This window comes from Schistocerca gregaria, chromosome 1, assembly GCF_023897955.1.
Source record: "Schistocerca gregaria isolate iqSchGreg1 chromosome 1, iqSchGreg1.2, whole genome shotgun sequence".
Lineage (NCBI taxonomy): Eukaryota > Metazoa > Arthropoda > Insecta > Orthoptera > Acrididae > Schistocerca > Schistocerca gregaria.
The window spans coordinates 251,098,962-251,124,230 of NC_064920.1; positions in this window are offsets into that span (position 1 = coordinate 251,098,962).

Consider the following 25,269-nt stretch of genomic DNA (forward strand, 5'->3'; position numbering starts at 1 on the left):
ATGGGTAAAAGAACACATTGACACCGGTGTGTCAGACCACCATACTTGCTCCGGACACTGCGAGAGGGCTGTACAAGCAATGATCACACGCACGGCACAGCGGACACACCAGGAACCGCGGTGTTGGCCGTCGAATGGCGCTAGCTGCGCAGCATTAGTGCACCGCCGCCGTCAGTGTCAGCCAGTTTGCCGTGGCATACGGAGCTCCATCGCAGTCTTTAACACTGGTAGCATGCCGCGACAGCGTGGACGTGAACCGTATGTGCAGTTGACGGACTTTGAGCGAGGGCGTATAGTGGGCATGCGGGAGGCCGGGTGGACGTACCGTCGAATTGCTCAACACGTGGGGCGTGAGGTCTCCACAGTACATCGATGTTGTCGCCAGTGGTCGGCGGACGGTGCACGTGCCCGTCGACCTGGGACCGGACCGCAGCGACGCACGGATGCACGCCAAGACCGTAGGATCCTACGCAGTGCCGTAGGGGACCGCACCGCCACTTCCCAGCAAATTAGGGACACTGTTGCTCCTGGGGTATCGACGAGGACCATTCGCAACCGTCTCTATGAAGCTGGGCTACGGTCCCGCACACCGTTAGGCCGTCTTCTGCTCACGCCCCTACATCGTGCAGCCCGCCTCCAGTGGTGTCGCGACAGGTGTGAATGGAGGGACGAATGGAGACGTGTCGTCTTCAGTGATGAGAGTCGCTTCTGCCTTGGTGCCAATGATGGTCGTATTCGTGTTTGGCGCCGTGCAGGACTGCATACGATCGAGGCAGACAGGGCCAACACACGGCATCGTGGTGTGGGGAGCGATCTCCTACACTGGCCGTACACCTCTGGTGATCGTCGAGGGGACACTGAATAGTGCACGGTACATCCAAACCGTCATCGAACCCATCGTTCTACCATTCCTAGACCGGCAAGGGAACTTGCTGTTCCAACAGGACAATGCACGTCCGCATGTATCCCATGCCACCCAACGTGCTCTAGAAGGTGTAAGTCAACTACCCTGGCCAGCAAGATCTCCGGATCTGTCCCCCATTGAGCATGTTTGGGACTGGATGAAGCGTCGTCTCACGCGGTCTGCACGTCCAGCACGAACGCTGGTCCAAGTGAGGCGCCAGGTGGAAATGGCATGGCAAGCCGTTCCACAGGACTACATCCAGCATCTCTACGATCGTCTCCATGGGAGAATAGCAGCCTGCATTGCTGCGGAAGGTGGATATACACTGTACTAGTGCCGACATTGTGCATGCTGTGTTGCCTGTGTCTATGTGCCTGTGGTTCTGTCAGTGTGATCATGTGATGTATCTGACCCCAGGAATGTGTCAATAAAGTTTCTCCTTCTTGGGACGATGAATTCACGATGTTCTTATTTCAATTTCCAGGAGTGTATCTGGATTGACCTTGGCCAATCAAACTCTCCCTATGCCTTGATGAAGTCAAGGATTCCTATTCGCCTCTAGTCTAACTATTGGCGTGGTACACCAGTCAGATAACCAGTCCATCGCGATGCCACTCAAAATTCGCTCACAGGCATTTAAATATAACTCTGTTCGTTCACAATGCACAATAAGTGTGTCTTCCAACACAGTGAACAACGCTTAATCTCAAGGACTCAATATGAGTAGTACTTCGATTCGCACTCGACAGAGATGCTCTCCCAGTGAAGTACTGAGGAGAGACTTGTTCCTCGCTCCAAGAGTGACAACGGAATGGCGCCTCTCCATGCCAGACGTGAAGGGGTATATCTTTCGGTCTCTTCCATTATTCCTTCAGCTCAAGGCGTCAGAAATATCGTCTGCCAATCAGCATTGCTCTTCTAAAACGGGAGAATGACGTTCGTTTAAGGCGACCAATCCAGGATTCTGTAGCATTGACGTTTGGCGTTTGCTGTCTCCCTGTGAAAATCTCTGAAAGTGCGTTCTATGTGTAAAGAATGAATAGGCTGGCCACTCCCACACAATGTAGCGCAATTTGCTTTTAAGCTGAACTCGGGGTTATTCCCCCACTTTCACTCGGGCCCATGCTGTCCGCTACACGGGCGGTCACCGGCCGACATAGGCTGGGTCGTCCTCTGAAGAGACCGGCGTCCCGTTGTGCGGTTTCTCTCCCAAACTAAAAGCTTCTGTGACTGTCGTGTCTGGAATGTATGTGTGTACGCCAGCCTCGAGTATTTCAACCACGGTGTGCTTACTTGTTAATTGCATATTGTTTACATGAATTCATTCAACATTGACTTTATCTTATCGAGTTTGGGCTCGAATGAGTCATCTTGATGTGTGGAATGACTATGAGGGAGGAATATGTAATCAATGAAGGTCAGAATGGTTCAAATGGCTCTGAGCACTATGGGACTTAACATCTGAGGTCGTTAGTCCCCTAGAACGTAGAACTACTTAAACCTAAGGACATCACACACATCCATGCCGAAGGCAGGAGTCGAACCTGCGACCGTAGCGGCATCGTGGTTCCGGACTGAAGCGCCTAGAACCGCTCGTCCACAACGGCCGGTGAAGGTCAGGAGACCACGACGTCTTACAATTCGTTGGGCAACACTAATGCCCTTCCTCTTGCTGGTCGTTTGCTGTTACTATTGTTGCTTTTGCTCTGCTAAATCAAAACCCGATTCAGTGATGTGATTTGTTCTATTTGTAATTTTTCAATATTACAGTTAATTTCTAAATATCTAATAGCTTCTGAATTGGACGAAGTAGTTGAACTGTGTTTTTCTGATCTTTTCACTCTAGCTCATAATGAAACAATAAGCAATGAAAACGCCAACGAATGGGTGTTACATATGTGATTGTCCGGGAGTGGTCCTGAAGTATTACATTCTGCAAACGCTTTACTTTCCTTTCATATCCAATAGGAACTTGTTTCCCGCCCGTATGTGCACTTTATGTTCTTTGAATACGTGGACGTTTTAGATAACTCTTCGTAAGTCAAGAACCTTCTAATGTAAAACCAGTCACAAAAGAAAATCACCGACAGAAAATCAGCCTGTGGCTGAAACAAAGCACATGTACGAATTTGTTTTCCTCTTGTATTGGTGGTAAGAGCGTAACTCTACATACTTTTCATATGTCTTCTTCTGCAGCCTGCCTTTTGGAGTAGGCGCTTAAAATACGTGTTCAGATGTTTGTTGGTTATGTTCTTAGAATTAAATATGAAACAAATCTAATGCATGATTTAATATCATTTTTATTATTTTAAGTTCTCCTAGTGTGTACAAATTACACACTGTTTCAGATCGTGTTGGCTGAAATAGGGAAGTCAGCAGATCATTTTGTAGAGACGTAACGGCGGAACACGTATTGCGTTCAGTTATTAATTTATTACTCTTTTATTAATTTATACACCTCTACGTGGTATGAATCTGTTCAGTGTTAATGCCGATTACAGTGTTAAAATGAATGAGTACACTACCTACCACAGTTTCCATAGATCGAAGATTTAATTTATACCACGGTATGATAACAAGTAACCCTGTACAGAAGTGAACCATGTGGGTTTCGTAATGAGTCACATCGCTATGTTATGACATGCATTTATATTCAGTGTATAATGTAAGATTATACCACCTAACGATAACGATTTTACATTTCGTTTAGTATGATGCTGTGAAAACTTTAATATGAGTATATGACATTGCAATATGGGTGTGTTGTTGTCAACATTTACATCATTTAACGGTTTCGAGACAGTTCAAACCAGTAACGTATTATTTTATTTGGTATATAGGAACATGATGATGGACAGACGACTGCAACTGGTTTTGGAAATAGTGTTTCACCAGCAGGTCAAGGCGCTGATATGACATTTTTCAAATATATAAGAGCAATGGGACACCACCTCCTGAAAATATGTTGAAATGAATATTCATTTCAGCTTCTCTTTGTGAATATTGAAATCCTGTGGTAGAAAAAAGATGGGTTTAATATTTCGTGTTGCACTAATTGCACGCCACAAGAGGGGCAGCAGCCTTTTCAGTAGTTGCAAGGGCAACAGTCTGGCTGATTGACTGATCTGGTCTTGTAACAATAACCAAAACGGCTTTGCTGTGCTGGTACTGCGAACGGCTGAAAGCAAGGGGAAACTACGGCCGTAATTTTTCCCGAGGGCATGCAGCTTCACTGTATGATTAAATGATGATGGCGTCCTCTTATGTAAAATATTCCGGAGGTAAAATAGTCCCCCACTCGGATCTCTGGGCGGGTGACTACTCAAGAGGATGTCGTTATCAGGAGAAAGAAAACTGGCGTTCTACGGATCGGAGCGTGGACTGTCAGATCCCTTAATCGGGCAGGTAGGTTAGAAAATTTAAAAACAGGGTTATAAACACAAAATCAAATAGGGGTAATGCAGGAGTCGGTTTAATAATGAATAGGAAAATAGCAATACGGGTAAGCTACTACAAACAGCATAGTGAACGCATTATTGTGGCCAAGATAGATACGAAGCCCACACCTACTACAGTAGTACAAGTTTATATGCCAACTAGCTCTGCAGATGACGAAGACATTGAAGAAATGTATGATGAAATACAAGCAATTAGATAGTGAAGGGAGACGAAAATGTAATAGTCATGGGTGACTGGTATTCGAGTGTAGGAAAAGGGAGAGAAGGAAACATAGTAGGTGAATATGGATTGGGGCTAAGAAATGAAAGAGGATGCCGCCTGGTAGAATTTTGCACAGAGCACAACTTAATCATAGCTAACACTTGATTTAAGAATCATGAAAGAAGGTTGTATACATGGAAGAACCCTGGATATAATAAAAGGTATCAGATAGATTATATAATGGTAAGACAGAGATTTAGGAAAAAAGGTTTTAAATTGTAAGACATTTCCAGGGGCATATTTGGACTCTAACCACAATGTATTGGTTATGACCTGTAGATTAAAACTGAAGAAACTGCAAAAATGTGGGAAATTAAGGAGATGGGACCTGGATAAACTGAAAGAACCAGAGGCTGTACAGAGTTTCAGGGAGAGCATAAGGAAACAATTGACAGGAATGGGGGAAAGAAATACAGTAGAAGAAGAATGGGTAGCTTTGTGGGATGAAGTAGTGAAGGCAGCAGAGGTAAAGTAGGTAAAAAGACGAGGGCTAGTATAAATCCTTGGGTAACACAAGAAATATTGAATTTATTGATGAAAGGAGAAAATATAAAAATGCAATAACTGAAGCAGACAAAAAGGAATACAAACGTCTCAAAAATGAGATCGAAAGGAAGTGCAAAATGGCTAAGCAGGGACGGCTAGATGACAAATGTAAGGATGTAGAGGCTTATCTCACTAGGGGTAAGATAGATACTGCCTACAGGAAAATTAGAGAGACCTTTGGAGATAAGAGAACCACTTGTATGAACATCAAGAGCTCAAATGGAAACCCAGTTCTAAGCAAAGAAGGGAAAGCAGAAAGGTGGAAGGACTATATAGAGGGTCTATACAAGGGCGATGCACTTGAGGACAATATTATGGAAATGGAAGAGGATGTAGATAAAGATGAAATGGGAGATATGATATTGCGTGAAGCGTTTGACAGAGCACTGAAAGACCTGAATCGAAACAAGGCCTCCGGAGTAGACAACATTCCATTGGAACTACTGACGGCCTTGGGAGAGCCAGTCCTGACAAAACTCTACCATCTGGTGAGCAAGATGTATGAAACAGGCGAAATACCCTCAGACTTCAAGAAGTATATAATAATTACAATCCCAAAGAAAGCAGGTGTTGACAGATGTGAAAATTACCGATTTATCAGTTTAATAAGTCACAGCTGCAAAATACTAACGCGAGTTCTTTACAGACGAATGGAAAAACTAGTAGAAGCCGACCTCGGGGAAGATCAGTTTGGATTCCGTATTAATGTTGGATCACGTGAGGCAATACTGACCCTACGACGTATCTTAGAAGCTAGATTAAGGAAGGGCAAACCTACGTTTCTAGCATTTGTAGACTTAGAGAAAGCTTTTGACAATGTTGACTGGATTACTCTCTTTCAAATTCTAAAGGTGTCAGGGGTAAAATACAGGGAGCGGAAGGCTATTTACAATTTGTACAGAAACCAGATGGCAGTTATAAGAGTCGAGGGACATAAAAGGGAAGCAGTGGTCGGGAAGGGAGTAAGACTGGGTTGTAGCCTCTCCACGATGTTATTCAATCTGTATATTGAGCAAGCAGTAAAGGAAACAAAAGAAAAATTCAGTGTAGGTATTAAAATTCATGGAGAAGAAATGAAAACTCTGAGGTTTGCCGATGACATTGTAATTCTGTCATAGACAGCAAAAGACTTGGATGAGCAGTTGAATGGAATGGACAGTGTCTTGAAAGGAAGATATAAGATGAAGATCAACAAAAGCAAAACGAGGATAATGGAATGTAGTCGAATAAAGTCGGGTGATGCTAAGGGAATTAGATTACGAAATGAGACACTTAAAGTAGTAAAGGAGTTTTACTATTTAGGGAGTAAAATAACTGATGATGGTCGAAGTAGAGAGGATATAAAATGTAGACTGGCAATGGCAAGGAAAGCGTTTCTAAAGAAGAGAAATTTCTTAACATCGAGTATAGATTTAAGTGTCAGGAAGTCATTTCTGAAAGTATTTGTATGGAGTGTAGCCATGTATGGAAGTGAAACATGGATGATAAATAGTTTGGACAAGAAGAGAATAGAAGCTTTCGAAATGTGGTGCTACAGAAGAATGCTGAAGATTAGATGGGTAGATCGCATAACTAATGAGGAAGTATTAAATAGGATTGGGGAGAAGAGAAGTTTGTGGCACAAGTTAACCAGAAGAGGGGATCGGTTGGTAGGTCATGTTCTGAGGCACCAAGGGATCACCAATTTGGTATTAGAGGGCAGCGTGGAGGGTAAAAATCGTAGAGGGAGACCAAGAGACGAATACACTAAGCAGATTCAGAGGGATGTTGGTTGCAGTAGGTACTGGGAGATGAAGAAGCTTGCACAAGATAGAGTAGCATGGAGAGCTGCATCAAACCAGTCTCAGGACTGAAGACAGCAACAACAACAACACTCATGCTCTCACAACATGCAGAGGCTCTTTGAGTTTCAAAAGCACATCATCGATTGTTCACGTTCACGCACACATCTCCCAACAACTCCCGCCAAGCTCCACCAGAAAAGAGTATTTGGCTATGAAACTCTACGTCACTCACAAACTGCAAAAGCCAACTGCTCACCTAACGTCGAAAAACAGTATTTGAAATGCTGGCCCGGTCTACTGTTGTAACGTTTTCAGTGCTAACAGACAAGTAGCAGTGCGTTAAATAACCGAGGAAATCAATGTGGGACGTACGGCGAAAGTAGCCTTTAGGACAGTGCGGCTAAATGTGGCGCTAAATGGCTATTGCAGCAGGCGACCGACGAGAGCGTCTTTGCTAACAGCACGATATCGCCTGCAGCGCCTCTCTTGAGCTCGTGACAATATCGGTTGGACCCTAGACACTGAGAAACCGTGGCCTGGTCAGATGAGTCCAGATTTCAGTTGGTAAGAGCTGATGGTAAGGTTCGAGTTTGGCGCAGATCCCACTAGGCCATGAACCCAAATTGTCAAGAAGGCACTGAGTACGCTCGTGGTGGTGGCTCTATAATGGTGTGTGCTGTGTTTTCAAGGAATGGACTGGGTCCTCTCGTTCAACTGACCCGATCATTGACTGGAAACGGTTATTTTCGGCTTCTTAGAGACCATTTTCAGCCACTCATGGACTTCATGTTGCCAAAGACCTAAGGAATTCTTTTGGATGAGAATGCGACAACCGTTCGCGATTGGTTTGAAGAACATCCTGGACCATTCGAGCGAACGATCTGGCCATCTATCGAACGTTTATGGGACGTAATCGAGAGGTCAGTTCGCGAACAAAATCCTGCACCGGCAACACGTTCGCAATTATGGATGGGTATAGGAGCGGCATTCCTGGCGGGGTCAGGGATTTTCTCTGCCTCGTGATGGCTGGTGTTGTGTGTTGTCCTTAGGTTAGTTAGGTTTAAGTAGTTCTAAGTTCTAGGGGGACTGATGACCATAGATGTTAAGTCCCATAGTGCTCATAGCCATTTTTTTTATAGGAGCGGCATGGCTCATCTAACGTCCGTCGGCCGTCGTAATTTAATATATTATTATTGTTATTATTATTTTTTGATTGTTGCCGACTGAAGTGGTGGGCCTTAATAAAAATGATATTTCGTTCAATTCTGATGTACGATTAAATGCTTTTGTGAAGTTCTCCTTTTTAACAATATTAATCTTAAATTATTTGTTACGTTCATGAATATTAGACTCGCTGAATCTTAAAACATGAGCATACAAGTTGAACATTGGAATAAACTTTTAATATTAATTTCCTCGGCTAGTCAGTTCACTTTAAACCAAAAGATGTTTAGTTATTAATTACAATTGCGGCCCACACACACACGCGCGCGAGAGTATTTTTTCTTACCTCTGTTAACCATTGTATTTCTCTGTATAGGTTTCTCTGGCTGTGGCTCTCGGCTATGGTACTGAAAATAAGAACCTTAAAGCTACGTATTTTCTGCAATGTCGGGCGGCTGTGGAGAAAAATTATGTTAATAGCGGGCGAGTTTTTTGCTTCCGCTAATTTTTCATAAGTTAATATCGCCACGTAATGGCGTCGTTGGCTCCATCGGCAGCTGCGATTGTTGAACTGTAAATTATTTGAATGCAGGTTAATTCAAGGAAGGCGGACATGAAATCGAGATCACCTCTTACAAATTAAAAGTGCACAATAATATTAAATCAATATATTATCTGCAAAATTCATGCAAATATGCTTACATTTGCCAGAAACAGGGTCCACGTGAAAGAGGGGTAAGTAGATAAAGTGTACGACGAATTTCGAAAGCTGCAAAGTGGTAAGCATACATTCCAAGAATCGCTGCACGCTATGAGCGAGGATGACACAGATGAAAGGCTGGAATACTGAAAGTGGTCTGAAGGAATGCTTCGCGAGGATGAACGGTTTGTAAAGATGGTTACATGGTCTGACGACGCGCAATTCAAACTGAACGGTATCGTAAACCGCCTCAACTGCACGTACTGGGTTTCTGAAAATCCTCACGTTCACTCGGGTAAACATGTTAATCTACCGGGTGTTAATGTGTGGAGCGGTGATTCGTCCCACGGTCTGATTGGCTAATTCCTCTTTGGAGGTACCGTAACTGGTGAGGTGTATCTTCATATTCTGCAAAACATCGATTTTACCTGCCATACGAGAGATGTTTGGCAGTAAAAGATTTTACGTACAACAAGATGGCGTTCCGCCTCACTACCACAGAGATGCGTACTTGGATGATCTGGACAATCGATAGATCGAAGAGGAGCTGTTGAGTACACACCACAGTCTCCCGACTTTACACCTTTTAACTATGGGGGGACCTTGAAAATGAAGTTGATCAACAGACGTCAGCTACAGGGAACGAGCTACGAGAAACCATCAGCCGTCCTGTACGGTTATCACACCGGCAACACTGACATCCGTAGTTCGCACAACAGTTCAACGGCATTGACGTTGTTTAGCTGCTCTTGGTGATCATTTTGAACACATAAAATATCGTTTCTTCCGTGCAACGGTTGTAACGGCATGTCATTTTATTCCGCTAATATTGACTATAAAAGGCTGTCTTCATTTTTCAGTACCCCTCTGCGTATGGCGCGTAAAACCTCAAGCGATTCTGAGAACAGAATAAAGAATTCGGTTGCATTGCTTTCCAACAAGCTCGCGTAGAATGCTTACAGAGAACTAGGTACCTGCTTACAGGTATTTAGTATGGAGAATGAGATTTTCACTCTGCAGCGGAGTGTGCGCTGATATGGGACTTCCTGGCAGATTAAAACTGTGTGCCCGACCGAGACTCGAACTCAGGACCTTTACCTCTCGCGGGCAAGTGCTCTACCAACTGAGCTACCCAAACAGGACTCACGCCCGGTGCTTCGGGATCTCAGATGGTAGAGCACTTGCCCGCGAGAGGTAAAGGTCCCGAGTTCGAGTTTCGGTCGGGCACACAGTTTTAATCTTCCAGGAAGTTTCATATCAGCGCACACTCCGCTGCAGAGTGAAAATCTCATTTTGGAAACATCCCACAGGCTGTGGCTATGCCATGTCTCCGCAATATCTTTTCTTTCAGGAGTGCTAGTTCTGCAAGTTTCGCAGGAGAGCTTCTGTAAAGTTTGGAAGGTAGGAGACGAGATACTGGCAGAAGTAAAGCAGTTGGACCGGGCGTGAGTCGTGCTTCGGTAGTTCAGATGGTAGAGCATTTGCCCGTGAAAGGCAAAGGTCCCGAGTACGAGTCTCGGTCGGGCACACAGTTTTAATCTGCCATGAAGTTTCAGGTATTTCGTATGTTTTATAATACAGTATTGCTCGTTGAAGACGTTATCTAGAATGTTTCTTCGTCAAACCTCCGTGGACCCACAGTAGTCTTTTAGGTACTGCTTCATCACGTGGACCATATATCTTTTTGTCTTCCTTTTACCTCTGACTTCCGGCGGGCAATATGGAACACTGATCTCTTTAGGAGAGATGTGACTCTCGATCTTTGATCACAGTAACATAGTGGCTAAAGTGCGCCGGGGAGACGTCTTAGGAGAGTCCGTTTCAGTTGTTAGAGTCGTGGGTGGTGCGTCTGTGATGGAGCTATGCTCACTGAACTGTCTGGCTGGCGGGAACTTCTGCAGAGAGCTCCCAACGGGGCTGTTGACTGCGCCCCGGTAAACGACTCAAGTGCCTGTGGAACCAACCATTGACGGAGAGCGGGCGACCCAACACTTCTCCCCTTTCCACTCCAAAACACACACACACACACACACACACACACACACACACACACACACACGGCAATGTACAATGGTGGAAAGAGAGTTTTTTGACGTTGGTTATGATTCCAGTACCAAAGAAACAGGAAATGAAGAAACGCAGTCGGCCAGGACAATTATCTCGAATTCAGATGCCGCCAGAAGTAGGTTAAGGCTCTGAGCACTATGGGACTTAACATCTGAGGTCATTAGTCCCCTAGAACTACTTAAACCTAAGTAATCTAAGGACGTCACACACATCCATGCCCAAGGCAGGATTCGAACTTGCGACTGTAGCAGTCGCGCTGTTTCGGACTGAAGCCCCTAGAACCGCTGGGCCACCACGGCCGGCGATGGTTAAGGGTTCGTGAATAAAAGTCTGTGAAAGATAATGGAGAGGATTTGGCTGAGGACCTGTTTGGTCTTCGTGGGATCACAGCCTCAAAGATGGAATAGTACTCTTGTAAAACTTAGGTGAGAGCTTTACAGAGAAAGGAAAAGGCTTACTCACGTGTTTAAATTGACATTTGACGTTGTGGTTTGTAATAAACTAACAACTATAATGAGGGAAAAAGAGTGTGAACTGCAAGCAGGAGACTTTCATACAAAATATTATATTCACATAAAAAATGAGAGGAAAAAAATGCAGGCTGAAATGAATTAGGAAAAGAGGAAAGGAAAAGCTGTTCCCTCGAAGAGAAGGCTTGTCCCGGAAAGAGGCTTCAAATTTTGACCTTCAATTTTGACCTTCAATTTTGAGAATGGATTAAGTGGATCGGTGGCAGAGTACGTACTAGCGTGCGGGAGGTGCTATGTCCGCGGACTACGGACAGAAAGAGTTCTAAGTTATTTGTAAGGATTTTACAAACTCTACATTGCCAACATAATGTCTCTTATGGCGTAAAACGATCTACTGCCTGATTTTGAGGTCCACAAGAAGGAAAAACAAGACTAATGTTCCCGCGGCACAAGAAAGTAGTAACTCCAGACACAGACGGAAGTTCGGCGTTGCCGGGAAAGTTAAACAACAAAACAGTTACTCTGGTGCTTATTGAGCGGCGTCGGGGATCACGTAACTACCAAGTATTAGTTGCAACAGAATTATTTTTCGTCAAGGACATTTGTGAATGTTCAACCTTTTCACCATGCACAAGTAGTGCCATCTGTTGGGAATAAGTATGAAAATATCAACAAGTGAATGAAGCAGTACGAAGCAGCTTGTGGCCGACAGAATACACAGAAGTGGTTAGTTATAGTCCGCTGCATAACTGAATGTTGTTAATTTGCATGGTAATTAATGAATTATCAGTTTATTTATTACAACAATGAATATTTAAAAATTAATAAATTAACTGTTAGTCAGGCACACACATTGTGCATGTAGTATCAGTGAGCGTGTTGTGGTGTCACCGCCAGACACCACACTTGCAAGGTGGTAGCCTTTAAATCGGCCGCGATCCGGTAGTATACGTCGGACCCGCGTGTCGCCACTATCAATGATTGCAGACCGAGCGCCGCCACACGGCAGGTCTAGAGAGAATTCCTAGCACTCACCCCAATTGTAGAGCCGACTTTGCTAGCGATGGTTCACTGACTTCTACGCTCTCATTTGCCGAGACGATAGTTAGCATAACCTTCAGCTACGTTATTTGCTACGACCTAGCAAGGCGCCAGTATCCGTACTATTGATATTGTGAATCCTGTACCATAAAGAGCAACGTTCTCCATTAATGGATTAAAGTTAAGTATTCCACCAGCTACGTCCGTTTTTCTCAATTCTAATTCCCTTGTCATGTTCCAGACCTCACGCCAGCCTGCGTGAGCTAAGACGCGTGCATTTCGGCCTCCTTCAGTAACACGGTTGGCTCTCCTGCCAACCACAACACGTGTTGTTCGTGCGCAGAATGGAGAAGGCGCGCTATCTGTCTGAGTGTGACCGAGAGTAGATTGTGATGGTCCAGAGGCTCAGCACGAGCTGTTCGAAGAGTGCTGTGGTAAGAGTCTTCTACACGTGACAAAACCAAAGTGGAAACCACGTCCAGATGTTGTAGCGTTGAGCGGCCAAGTCTCATTACAGAAATCGGAAGCTGGGCGGACTGGTAAAACAGGACAGGTGGGGAACTATGGCGGAACTAAGATCAGACTTTAATACTGGGCGGAGTACAAGTGTGTGAAAACAAAGTACGCCCAACAATCCTAACGAAGGGCCTCCGCAGCCGACGACCCGAACATGTGCCAATGTTAACACCACGACATCGGCAACTACAACTGAAATGGGCACCTGATCATCGGCGTTGGACGATGGCGCAGTGGCAGAACTTTGCATGGTCTGATGAATCCCGATACCTTCTTCATCGTGCCGATGGGAGAGCTCGAATCCGTCGTCTTCCAGGGGAACAGTTCCTTGATACCTGTACTGAGGGACGGTTACAAGTTGGCGGCTCCATTATACTCCGGGGAACATTCATGTAGGCATCGACGGGTCCAGTGGAGCTAATGCAAGGCACCGTGGCGGCCAGTGAAAGTAGTACACTGGTTGCAGACCACATGCGGTCCTCCACGATCATGTTTCCCGAATGCAATGACATTTTTCGACAAGATGATGAACTATGTAGCAAGGCCAGGAACATGATGGAGTGGTTTGAAGAAGTCAGTGATGGGTTCCAGTTAGTGTGCTGGCCCACCAACTCGCCAAATCTGAATCCGAAAGAACACATATGGGGTGTGATTGAACGTAGCGTCAGAGCTCCTCACCCTCTTCCTCTGAATTTACGGGAATTGGGTGACTTGTGTGTGCGGATGTGGTGCCAGCCTCCACCAGAGACCTAACAGTGCCTCATTGCTTCCATTGCCACTGATATCGTTTCCAAAGATGGACATATCGGCTTTTAGGAAGGTGGTCATAATGTTCTGGCTGATCAGTGCATGTGTATAAATCTTTCCTCAAAACATTTTAAAACACTAACGTAAGAACATTAGAGAACAAAGAAAAATTTTGCTTCCTTCAAAAAAATTCAGATGCATAAGGATTAAAGGACCCCCGCTCCACATCTTCGGCTATTTCCAGTCATGTGACTCTTGGAATAAATTAGGTTCGCGTACACCGCGACCTCTTCAGGCGCAAATGTGGCCTCCTGGTGACCGCCGATGAAGTGTGCATGTACAGAAAGAAAGAGCGGCAAGCTGACCCCTATCTGGTACGGGGCCCGCTTTACACGTCTTTTCCGCGGATGGCCGGCTTCGCAGGCGTCGGCCTAGTTATGTTAGAAGGGGCTAATTCCTTACGGCAACGCTGAGAAACCTAATACATAAAGATGTAAAATCCCGGAAATTTATTTCTGCTTTCGTGAATTGCACTTACAGCAGCATTTCTGCGCGGATGACTAAACGATTAAGCTCACTGGTGTAAAATTTTATCTTTGTTTTAGTGGTCTAACTTAGACGCGTACCTTCTTTTTTTCATGGTAGTCTAAAGCACAGAAACTTTTAAGCAGCGCACCAGTGCCCAGACGAGGGGCGGAAACTACTTGGAAACCACACCGAGGATGACCAGCAAAATCGCCTCGGATCGACCTGGAATCGAATCCAAGGATGACTCGCCGCCGCGATCTGACAGGCTTGACATGTTACTGCATACCAACATCAGCAGGTTCACAACTTTCTTGTTAGGAAGAGACACAAACGTGGGTCGACATTTAACTGTTTACTCTTGTAAACAGTGACCTGCCCATTCTACGTGGTTACAATCAGTAAAAGTCAACTGTGAGAGACAGTGACTTGACGATTGCTTATCATGTCTATAAGATAAAGGCCTAAAAATTAAAGTGAACAGCGTGTAGTACTGCTTAAACCAGAGGAATAAAATTTTTTTACACACACTTTCACACACTGTATGGAAGTAATACGTTTAAAAAAGCTATAAGTATCCCTGCAGCTTTCTGCCAGCAAGTAACCTTTCATCGTTGGCTCCAATATATATGTAAACTCTATAACAAGGTGGTTGTAATGTTTTGGCTCATCAGTCAACGTGCTTCTGCTATTGCTATTAATCCCTTGCTTATACTTTTAGTATTCAGCTTGTAATAGGAATTTAGCAGATTTATTCTTCGGTAATATGCTCATTATGATTTATCGCCGCTCTTCTAAACAGGACACACCAAAGCTTCATTCCATTCATCTAGCACATGACCGCTCAATCAGCAAACAGTGATAAAATTTAAAAGTTTATGTTTTAGTTGATCAGATGCATATTTTATCAGCTGCCTGTTTATATTATCAGTGCCCACTATGTTTTCTTGGATCATTTTTTGCAGTTCTCCATTGTTATTAGATCTACGGAGTCATTAGTATTGGTGTTCATTTCTAGTTCTACATCATTATCAGTCTATAAACATTTAAAGTAATTTAGAAGTTTCTTTTTTGGAAATTATATGAAGTTATAATGCATCCCGTTCCTGTATATTCAAGTGCTTCATAATTTCATATGCTTGGCTTTGTCTTCCATGCATGGCAAGTTCGGTTTCACTACCGTTTCGATCCCAACTTTCCAGTTTAATTTCTTTTTTATTTCTTTACTAAAGTAGATTTACTTTTATAAATTCTGTAATTCATATTATTAAGTAACAATGAAGTTTTTAGATAAGCCTCCTTTTTGTCTTTTATTAGTTTACTAATATGGTCGTTCAAAATCGTTGATGCTCCCCTAGAATAATATTTTTTCCTCGCTGTTAATGTTTCAGCGGTTCTCGTGTTATTTCCTTAACAGTACTCCATTTTCAATTTATGTTGGTATTGGTTTCATTCGAAATTTTTCATGTAATCTCGTTCGTTATATTTGTCTAATAGTATATCAGTGGAGAAGATGCGCCTTAGAAGTCCTTAGGTCCGACTGGGTGTTTGTGGTTGTTTCTTCTATATTTTTAAAAAGTTATATCTCTTCTTACTAGTGATCTGATAAGACATACTAGTTTCTTGTGTCTTTTATTCTTACCCATGCGTTTTTACTCGCAAAAATACAGTTTATTGTTGAATCTGTATCTCGAGCTGTCCATGTGTTTTATGTATGTTACAATGTTTAAAATAAGTATTGTTTATCCTTAATTAATTACGTGGGGGAAAGTATTTTAGCTTCTTTACATTGTTATTCAGTGCATTTTCATCCTCATATCCTAAAGTATCCTTAATAGGTCTCACCCACTTCAGATCGTAACTGATAAATTCAGAAAATATTTTGGAATGTTTTTTCTAAAGATGTTTCAAATGCCTCCTATCTTATCCTCTCCTACATCGGCTGTTACATATAATTCAATATTGTAGACATACAAAATGTAAAGCTTGTTCTTATTTGGATTCCGAGCTAGCATCGAGGAAATTACTTTGAATGATTGACACCAAAAGAGAAATGTGATCACAGCTTGTTAAATAAGTATGGTGACGCTTGTGACCCCTTTTTAGAAGAATAATTTACCATGGTGCCGATTTGTGATGACTTTCAGAATTTTTTTTAATGTGGTTCACTACAAAGAATGAAACTCGTCTAGCTTGAAGGGGGAAACCAGATGGTGCTTTGGTTAGCCCGCTAGATGGCGCTGCCATAGGTCAAACGGATATCAAATGGTTTTCTTTAAATAGGAACCCCGCATTTTATTACATATTCGTGTAGTACGTAAAGGAATATGAATGTTTTATTTGGACCACTTTTTCGCTTTGTGATAGATGGCGCTGTAATAGTCACAAACATATGGCTCACAATTTTAGACGAACAGTTGGTAACAGGTAGGTTTTTTGAATTAAAATACAGAACTTAGGTACGTTTGAACATTTTATTTCGGTTGTTCCACTGTGATACATGTACCTTTGTGAACTTATCATTTCTGAGAACGCATGCTGTTAGAGCATGATTACCTATCAATACCACATTAATGCAATAAATGCTCAAAATGATGTCCGTCAATCTCAATGCAATTGGCAATAGGTGTAGCGACATTCCTCTCAACAGCGAGTAGTTCGCCTTCCGTAATGTTCGCACATGCATTGACAATGTGCTAACACATGTTGTCAGGCGTTGTCGGTGGATCACGATAGCAAATATCCTTCAACTTTCCCCACAGAAAGAAATCCGGGGATGTCAGATCCGGTGAACGTGCGGGCCATGGTATGGTGCTTCGGGGACCAATCAACCTGTCATGAAATATGAAATTCAATACCGCTTCAACCGCACGCGAGCTATGTTCCGGACATCCATCGTGTTGGAAGTACATCGCTATTCTGTCATGCAGTGAAACATCTTGTAGTAACATCGGTAGAACATTAAATAGGAAATCAGCATACATTGCACCATTTAGATCGATAAAATGCGGGTCAATTAGCCTTCCTCCCATAATGCCGCAACATACGTTAACCCACCAAGGTCGCTGATGTTCCACTAGTCGCAGCCATCGTGGATTTTCCGTTGCCCAATAGTGCATATTATGCCGGTTTACGTTACCGCTGTTGGTGAATGACGCTTCGTCGCTAAATATAACGCGTGCAAAAAATTTGCCATCGTCCCGTAATTTCTCTTGTGCCCAGTGGCAGAACTGTGCCATATGCGTTGAGGTTGACGAACATCTTTTGAGCATTTATTGCATTAATGCGATATTGACAGGTAATCACGGTGTAACAGCATGTGTTCTCATAAATGATAAATGCACAAAGGTACATGTATCGAAGTGGAACAACCGAAATAAAATGTTCAAACGTACCTAAGTTCTGTATTTTAATTTAAAAAACCTACCTGTTACCAACTGTTCGTCTAAAATTGTGAGCCATATGTTTGTGACTATTTCAGCTCCATCTATCACAAAGAGAAAAAAGTGGCCCAACTAAAACATTCATATTTCTTTACGTACTATACGAACATGTAATAAAAAATGGGGGTTCCTATTTAAAAAAACTCAGTTGATATCCGTTTGACCAATGGCAGCGCCGTCCAGCGGGCCAACAATAGCGCTATCTGGTTTCTCCCTTTAAGCTAGACAAGTTTAGTTCTTTGTAGTTTTGTCGCTTGTCGCTTATTTCGTGAGATACTTGGCCCGGTCACGATCAATGGAACACCCTGTATACAGGGTGATTCAGCTGCCACTATCGATATCTTTTTATGCAACCCGAAATTCTGTTTGTGGCCTAAAATCTATATGCGGGAGTTTCATAGTCTTGCACTCGCCAAGTGCAAAATGTTAGTTCCTATAGAAAAAATGAACAGCACCATTTTGAGGAAGTCGAAGAAAAAATGATTCAAATGGCTCTGAGCGCTATGGGACTTAACATCTGTGGTGATCAGTCCCCTAGAACGTAGAACTACTTAAACCTAACTAACCTAAGAACATCACACACATCCATGCCCAAGGCAGGATTCGAACCTCCGATTGTAGCAGTCACGCGGTTCCGGACTGAGCGCCTAGAACCGCTAGACCACCGCGGCCGGAGAGGAAGTTGAATGTAGTTCAATTTTGTATTGAGATACCTTTTTGCTAGAAGCCGTAGTTTCCGAATTATTCATGAAAAACCGACAAAGGTGAGCTTCAAACGCACCCGCCCATTCCCACATTCAGTCCCCACAGCTCAGGATTTCTTGTGTGTTGTTCATTGTATTCCCTCCTACAACTGTACAAAAATTTGCGACTGAACGAATTATTTCTCAAATTATGTCTTCAGTAGGACTACGCCACCGGCTTAGTTTTAAAATTGAAAAACTGGGATTTTTTGTAAATTTTATCTAACAATTTTGTGAATTGTAACAACATAAAATAAACAATTACATCATTGTATTTGTCAGGCCTTCTCACTACCAAACTACTGTTCTTTTAAGGGTTAAGTTCGGCTCGAATTATCAACGTAAAAAGTTTTAGTGAAACGTTTGCAAAAGTAGTTTCTCTTTCATTGCCTCATGGTGACGTCCCAGTTAATAGTAGACTATGCTGGTGGCATAATAGCTCAATTAATAGAGACCAAAAACAGATCGAATATCAGTAATGGATCGTATTGTCGGACCGTGATACAGTGGTAGGAGTGAGTGCAACGAACAACATACTAGGAAACCCGACTGGCGAGGAATGAAGTCCGTTTGGAGGTCATTTTTGTACTTTTTCTTTTAATAACTCGTAATCCATGGCGTCCAGTGAAAACAAATCCCAGTACAAAATTTAACTGCATTAAATTTTCTATACACAGGTCCTGTTAATTTTTTCTGTAGGACTAACAGTTTTTGCGCAGCGAATGAGAGAATATGAAATTCTCCTGCGCGGTTTTTGAAGGTATGTCTACGCAGCAGCTAACTACATCTCCTCCATTGGCGATCGTGGCAATCAGTCGCGATAAATGAATAACGAACAATATTGCGAAACGTTCCACTTACGATCCGACAGCGTACAAAGTCATGGTTGCTGCCGGTGGTTGTGGACTAGAAGTAGTTACCGGGGCCCATAATTTCAAAACTGTGTAGCGTTGTTGGATGACATTTCCTGACACGAGTTCCTATCCTCGATATATTCCTCAAAACACCCTCTGAAACTCCTCTAAGTTTATCGCAACATTTCTGGGACACCCTGTATGCAATAGAAGACAATTTTCCCAAGAAAAACGGCCGATGTTTTTACAAGGCCTTCAGGGAGAGTTTAGCTGGCTGCCAAACTCCTGATGGACCTCTGGAAGTTACTTAAAAAAATAACTGTGAAATTGTAGCCAAATAATTCACTCCTCATCCGCGAAGAGTTATCTGATCAACTCCGATTTGCAAAACCAGAACCAGCACCAGATCCTGATTACCTTGCACCGTCAACGAAGAAACAGCGAAAACAATCAAATGACTGAAAGAGAGCAGAGCACCTGCAGAAGAGCGAGTTATTACAGAATTATGGAGATTGGTGTGTGTGCCAGCATGCTTGAAATACTTTTGGAAGTAATGATACGCTATCCTATTCAAATACTTTGTAAATCAATTGAATTTTCTCGTCATTACTTAGCTATTCAGACGAATGTCCGCGGAATTGCACCTTACAGTTAGCACAATAAAAACTCGACATACATTGTACCTTGCCATTAGCTAAGACAATTTCTTCTCTCTCTAGTTGTTTCTGTAAGCCCTATAAGGCTGTGCGCTAATCACGGTGAACATTGCGCACGTATGTACTGTTTTTCAGTGCAGAAGATAAGGACGGAACAGTCCATCATTTCTGATAAAGTATGATTATTAGGATAAGGGGCTCTTAATTGGAAACGAGATAAATCGAAAAAGGTAAGTAAAGTGTTCATTACTGCAAATGTAATCACCCTAACTGTGAGACGAGGCGATTAATACCTTCATGGAAAGAAAGCTGTTGTCTACGAAATCATTATTGTAACCAGACTGTGTGGAGGATGTGTAGGACTTCAAATGGTTCAAATGGCTCTGAGCGCTATGGGACTTAACATCTGAGGTTATCAGTCCCCTAGAACGTAGAACTACTTAAACCTAACCAACCTAAGGACATCACACACATCCATGCCCGAGGCAGGATTCGAACCTGCGCCTAGAACCGCTCGGCCACTCCGACCGGCTGTAGGACTTTCAGCGAAACTTATATAGCCATGTTAAAAACCTTATAAAGGGTAGTCTAAACAGCCTTGCATCATACGGGCCCGCCTCTTACACGTCACTCATTGCTAAGTTACACCAGAATTGTGAGTACACCACGGCGATCCCACTCAACAGGGATGTAAGACCGTGTTTTACATGTTTTTCTGATTAAAGCAGGTGACTGCTACGAATAATCAGAATTAGGTTCACGTAGATCAATTAAGTACATGTCACGCACATGATAAATACATTGTAAGTAAGTCTGTTAAATCAAAAAATGGTTCAAATGGCTCTGAGCACTATGTGACTTAACTTCGGAGGTCATCAGTCCCCTAGAACTTAGAACTACTTAAACCTCACCAACCTAAGGACATCACACACATCCATGCCCGAGGCAGGATTCGAACCTGCGACCGTAGCGGTCACGTGGTTTCAGACTGTAGCGCCTAGAACCGCTCGGCCACTCAGGCCGGCTAAGTCTGTGCTGTTTAAGTCATATTGTCTAAGTATTTTAGTCAGATCACATTGCTACCTAGACAGTCCAGTCACATTAACGTGACGCCGCTTGTTTTCGACGTCAATATGCAATAACCACTCAGAATATGTGGGGGGTATATGAAGCATGCCGGGAGGATGTGGAAAACAGTGTAGTCGTTGTCGTAATGTGGAAACGGAGAGATTTACCAGACGTCCGAAGGGGCATGATGACTGACTTTTGGACCAACAGTGTGTGAGCGTACTGGTGTGTAGTATCTGTAAGTGGTTGTTCTTTGAAGGGCGACAATGCCCAGTGGCGCAGAGAGTCGCAAGTAGAGGCAGTTGTTGAGAGGCTGTGGAAGGTATATACTGCGTGAGCCAAAGGCGGTTGCGTAGCGAAATATAAGCCCCCGTCTCCTTGGAGATTATATGGGTTAATTAATGTTTATTATGTTACATTCCTCTTGTTTTAATTGACTGTGTATGTCGAGACTTCGTTCATTGTTAAATGCAATGGTGTGGTAGTAACTTATGGAGAACTGGTAAAATTTAATTATTTCCTTTATCACACTGCACAAACATAAACATACTATTATTCAAACTGTGTGCCACTACTATTAAACATAGAGATAAATCCTTCGGTATACCTTCGCCCTCCAAAGAACAACCACTTACAGATACTACACACCAGTACCCTCACAAGTGGAGCAATTTCCTAAACTGCTAAGTCTGTAAACCTTGGCCTGCTGTTGTGGTGAAAGTATAGCGTGCAGGGCAAAATGACACTATCCAAACTAGCACCGAGACTAGTTTTGTGCACCACGGGCCGTAGATGACAGGGGTGAACAACGGCTGCGGCGATGCAACCGTTGGGAAATTGACCTCCCATATGAACCAAGGGGCCACCAATTGTCTCCTCAAAGACCGTTCAACCAACGTTGTTTCGTATGGGCTTCCATAACACGTGCCTTGTTCATGTACTCATACAGTCTGCTGGTCGTCGGGCACGAACGCTGGATTTTGCATTCCAGTATTGCAACTGGACATCCACCGTAGGTGCCCTTTTGAGATTAATCACATTGTTTGCCCCTTCGGACAGATGGTCCTTGGCGTGTATGCCCCTGCAACAATCATCTTAAGGGTTCAGACCGGAGGAGGGAACGTTATGGTCTGGGGAATGTCTTCGTGGCTTTCCCTGGATAATCTCGTCATTTCGGAAGGCCCAGTGGATCAACACAAGTACGCATCCATCCTAAGAGACCATGTTCACTCCTACATGCAGTTTGTTTTTTTTTTTCTTTAAAAGGGTGGGATCTACCAGTAGGGTAATGCAAAGTGTCACACATCATGCAGTGTACGTGCGTGGCAGTCACGTGGCCACCAAACTCTACAGAGTTAAACCCAATCGAGAATCTGTGAGACCATCTGCATCGCCCTGTTCGCACCATGGATCCTCACCAGAGAAACCTAGTGCAGCTGGCCACGAAACTGGAGTCGGCATGGCTCCACACCTCTTTCGGTACCTTCCAGAACCTAGTTGACCCTCTTCCTGTACGTTCGCGCTGCAAAAGGTGGTTATTCAGGCTTTGGACAGGTGCTTACATTGATGTGACTTGACCGTGTAAATTCATTGACCTAAACTTGGTACAACGGATGAAATTTCTGTTCAGGACGGATTTTACAACTATTTTTATCCCTAGTCTATTTTCAAAACTAGACCGAGAGCTTACGACACGTACTCCAAAAAAGTGAGCTTTCGCTGTGTAGATGTCAAGCACAGTATTCTTTTTTTACCATTGTGAGTTTCAGCTTGTTTTCCATTTTTGTTCCACTGTGCTGCAGAACTAACAGTTCTAAGTAACTTTGGCTGCCTACAGTTACGACGCCGGTCTGATTTTCAGCATCAGATAGCAGTTCATCTCTCAAAAGGCTTAAATTAGCCGTGAAAGTTCTGAAAACGGAAACGATGCTGATTTGTTGTGGATTATTTTTGGCATAATAAATTGTACTCCTTTATACGAATACTTAGAGTTACACACACACAGTGTTTAAGGTGACACAGAATAAGAAAAGGATTATGCAAGACAATGAGTCCCATCGCAATAGGACATTTTGCTGCTATGTATCATTGGCGTCTGTGTAAAATTTCCTTACGAAGGCAAACAACTGCTTGTAAATAAACAAGCTGATTTTTGAAAATCGGTCGAAAAAGACTTCGCTAAGATGAAGTTGATCCATTATTTATTATTAAATCAGCGCTGCTGCATTTTACAGCTGGTTTTTCGAATTACGTAACCGTGCGTCGAAGGGGAGGGGAGTGCGGGCGGTGACCCAAGTTTTGCGGATATATTACCTCAATGTTTGGTCTGACAACACTCGTTTGCTGGCGTAACTGAAATGCGGCTGAAAGCGTTCGAGGTAACGGGGTGAAAAAGCAAAATGTAAGTAAATTTGACTTCGATATTCAGTATGAACATCGTGTTAGGTGGGGCCGCAACGATGGACTGCCGCGATCGTGTTTAAATGGCTTGCCCAGGCTGCTTAAAATTCAAAGAGAGCTACACTGTTTTGCTCGATCTCTACGCTGTAGCTCGTATTTGCTGATTTATGCATTGTAGAACTTAACGTCTGCTCGTATCTCGCGTCCCACATCTCTAAACATACACTGAGGTGCCGTGGGACACCGATTCGCCCACATGCAGATATCAGTAGTATCAAGCACACAAGGCATAAAAGAGCAGTGCATTGGCGGGGCTGTCTTTTGCAGTGAGATGATTCATGTGAAAACGTTTCCGACAGAATTAAGGCCGCACGACGGGAATTGACAAACTTGCAACGGGGAATGGTGGCTGCACTTAGACTCAAGGGGCATTCCGTTTCTGAAATAGTTAGAGAATTCAATATTCCGTGATCCTCAGTGTCAAGATACCAAATGTCAGGCATTACCTCTCAACGTGGACAATGCAGTGTGACACAGACAGCAGCGGCGTTTGCGGTGAGTTGTTAATGTCAACGGACAAGCAACACTGTGTCAAATAATCGCAGAAATCAGTGTGGGACGTACGACAAAAGTATCACTTAGGGCAGTGCGATGAAATTTGGCGTTAAAGGGCCATGGAAATAGGTGACCGATGCGAGTGCCTTTGCTCTCAGCCCGACATCGCCTACAGTGCCTCTCCTGGGTCGTGACCATGTCGGTTGGGCCACACACTACTGGAAAACTGTGTCCTGGTCTACATCTACATCTACATCTACATCTACATCTACATGACTACTCTGCAATTCACATTTAAGTGCTTGGCAGAGGGTTCATCGAACCACAATCATACTATCTCTCTACTATTCCACTCCCGAACAGCGAGCGGGAAAAACGAACACCTAAACCTTTCTCTTCGAGCTCTGATTTCTCTTATTTTATTTTGATGATCATTCCTACCTATGTAGGTTGGGCTCAACAAAATATTTTCGCATTCGGAAGAGAAAGTTGGTGACTGAAATTTCGTAAAAAGCTCTCGCCGCGACGAAAAACGTCTATGCTGTAATGACTTCCATCCCAACTCGTGTATCATATCTGCCACACTCTCTCCCCTATAACGAGCTGCCCTTCTTTGCACCCTCTCGATGTCCTCCGTCAATCCCACCTGGTAAGGATCCCACACCGCGCAGCAATATTCTAACAGAGGACGAACGAGTGTAGTGTAAGCTGTCTCTTTAGTGGACTCGTTGCATCTTCTAAGTGTCCTGCCAATGAAACGCAACCTTTGGCTCGCCTTCCCGACAATATTATCTATGTGGTCCTTCCAACTGAAGTTGTTCGTAATTTTAACACCCAGGTACTTAGTTGAATTGACAGCCTTGAGAATTGTACTATTTATCGAGTAATCGAATTCCAACGGATTTCTTTTGGAACTCATGTGGATCATCTCACACTTTTCGTTATTTAGCGTCAACTACCACCTGACACACCATACAGCAATCTTTTCTAAATCGCTTTGCAGCTGATACTGGTCTTCGGATGACCTTACTAGACGGTAAATTACAGCATCATCTGCGAACAACCTAAGAGAACTGCTCAGATTGTCACCCAGGTCATTTATATAGATCAGGAACAGTAGAGGTCCCAGGACGCTTCCCTGGGGAACACCTGATATCACTTCAGTTTTACTCGATGATTTGCCGTCTATTACTACGAACTGCGACCTTCCTGACAGGAAATCACGAATCCAGTCGCACAACTGAGACGATACCCCATAGCTCCGCAGCTTGATTAGAAGTCGCTTGTGAGGAACGGTGTCAAAAGCTTTCCGGAAATCTAGAAATACGGAATCAACTTGAGATCCCCTGTCGATAGCGGCCATTAC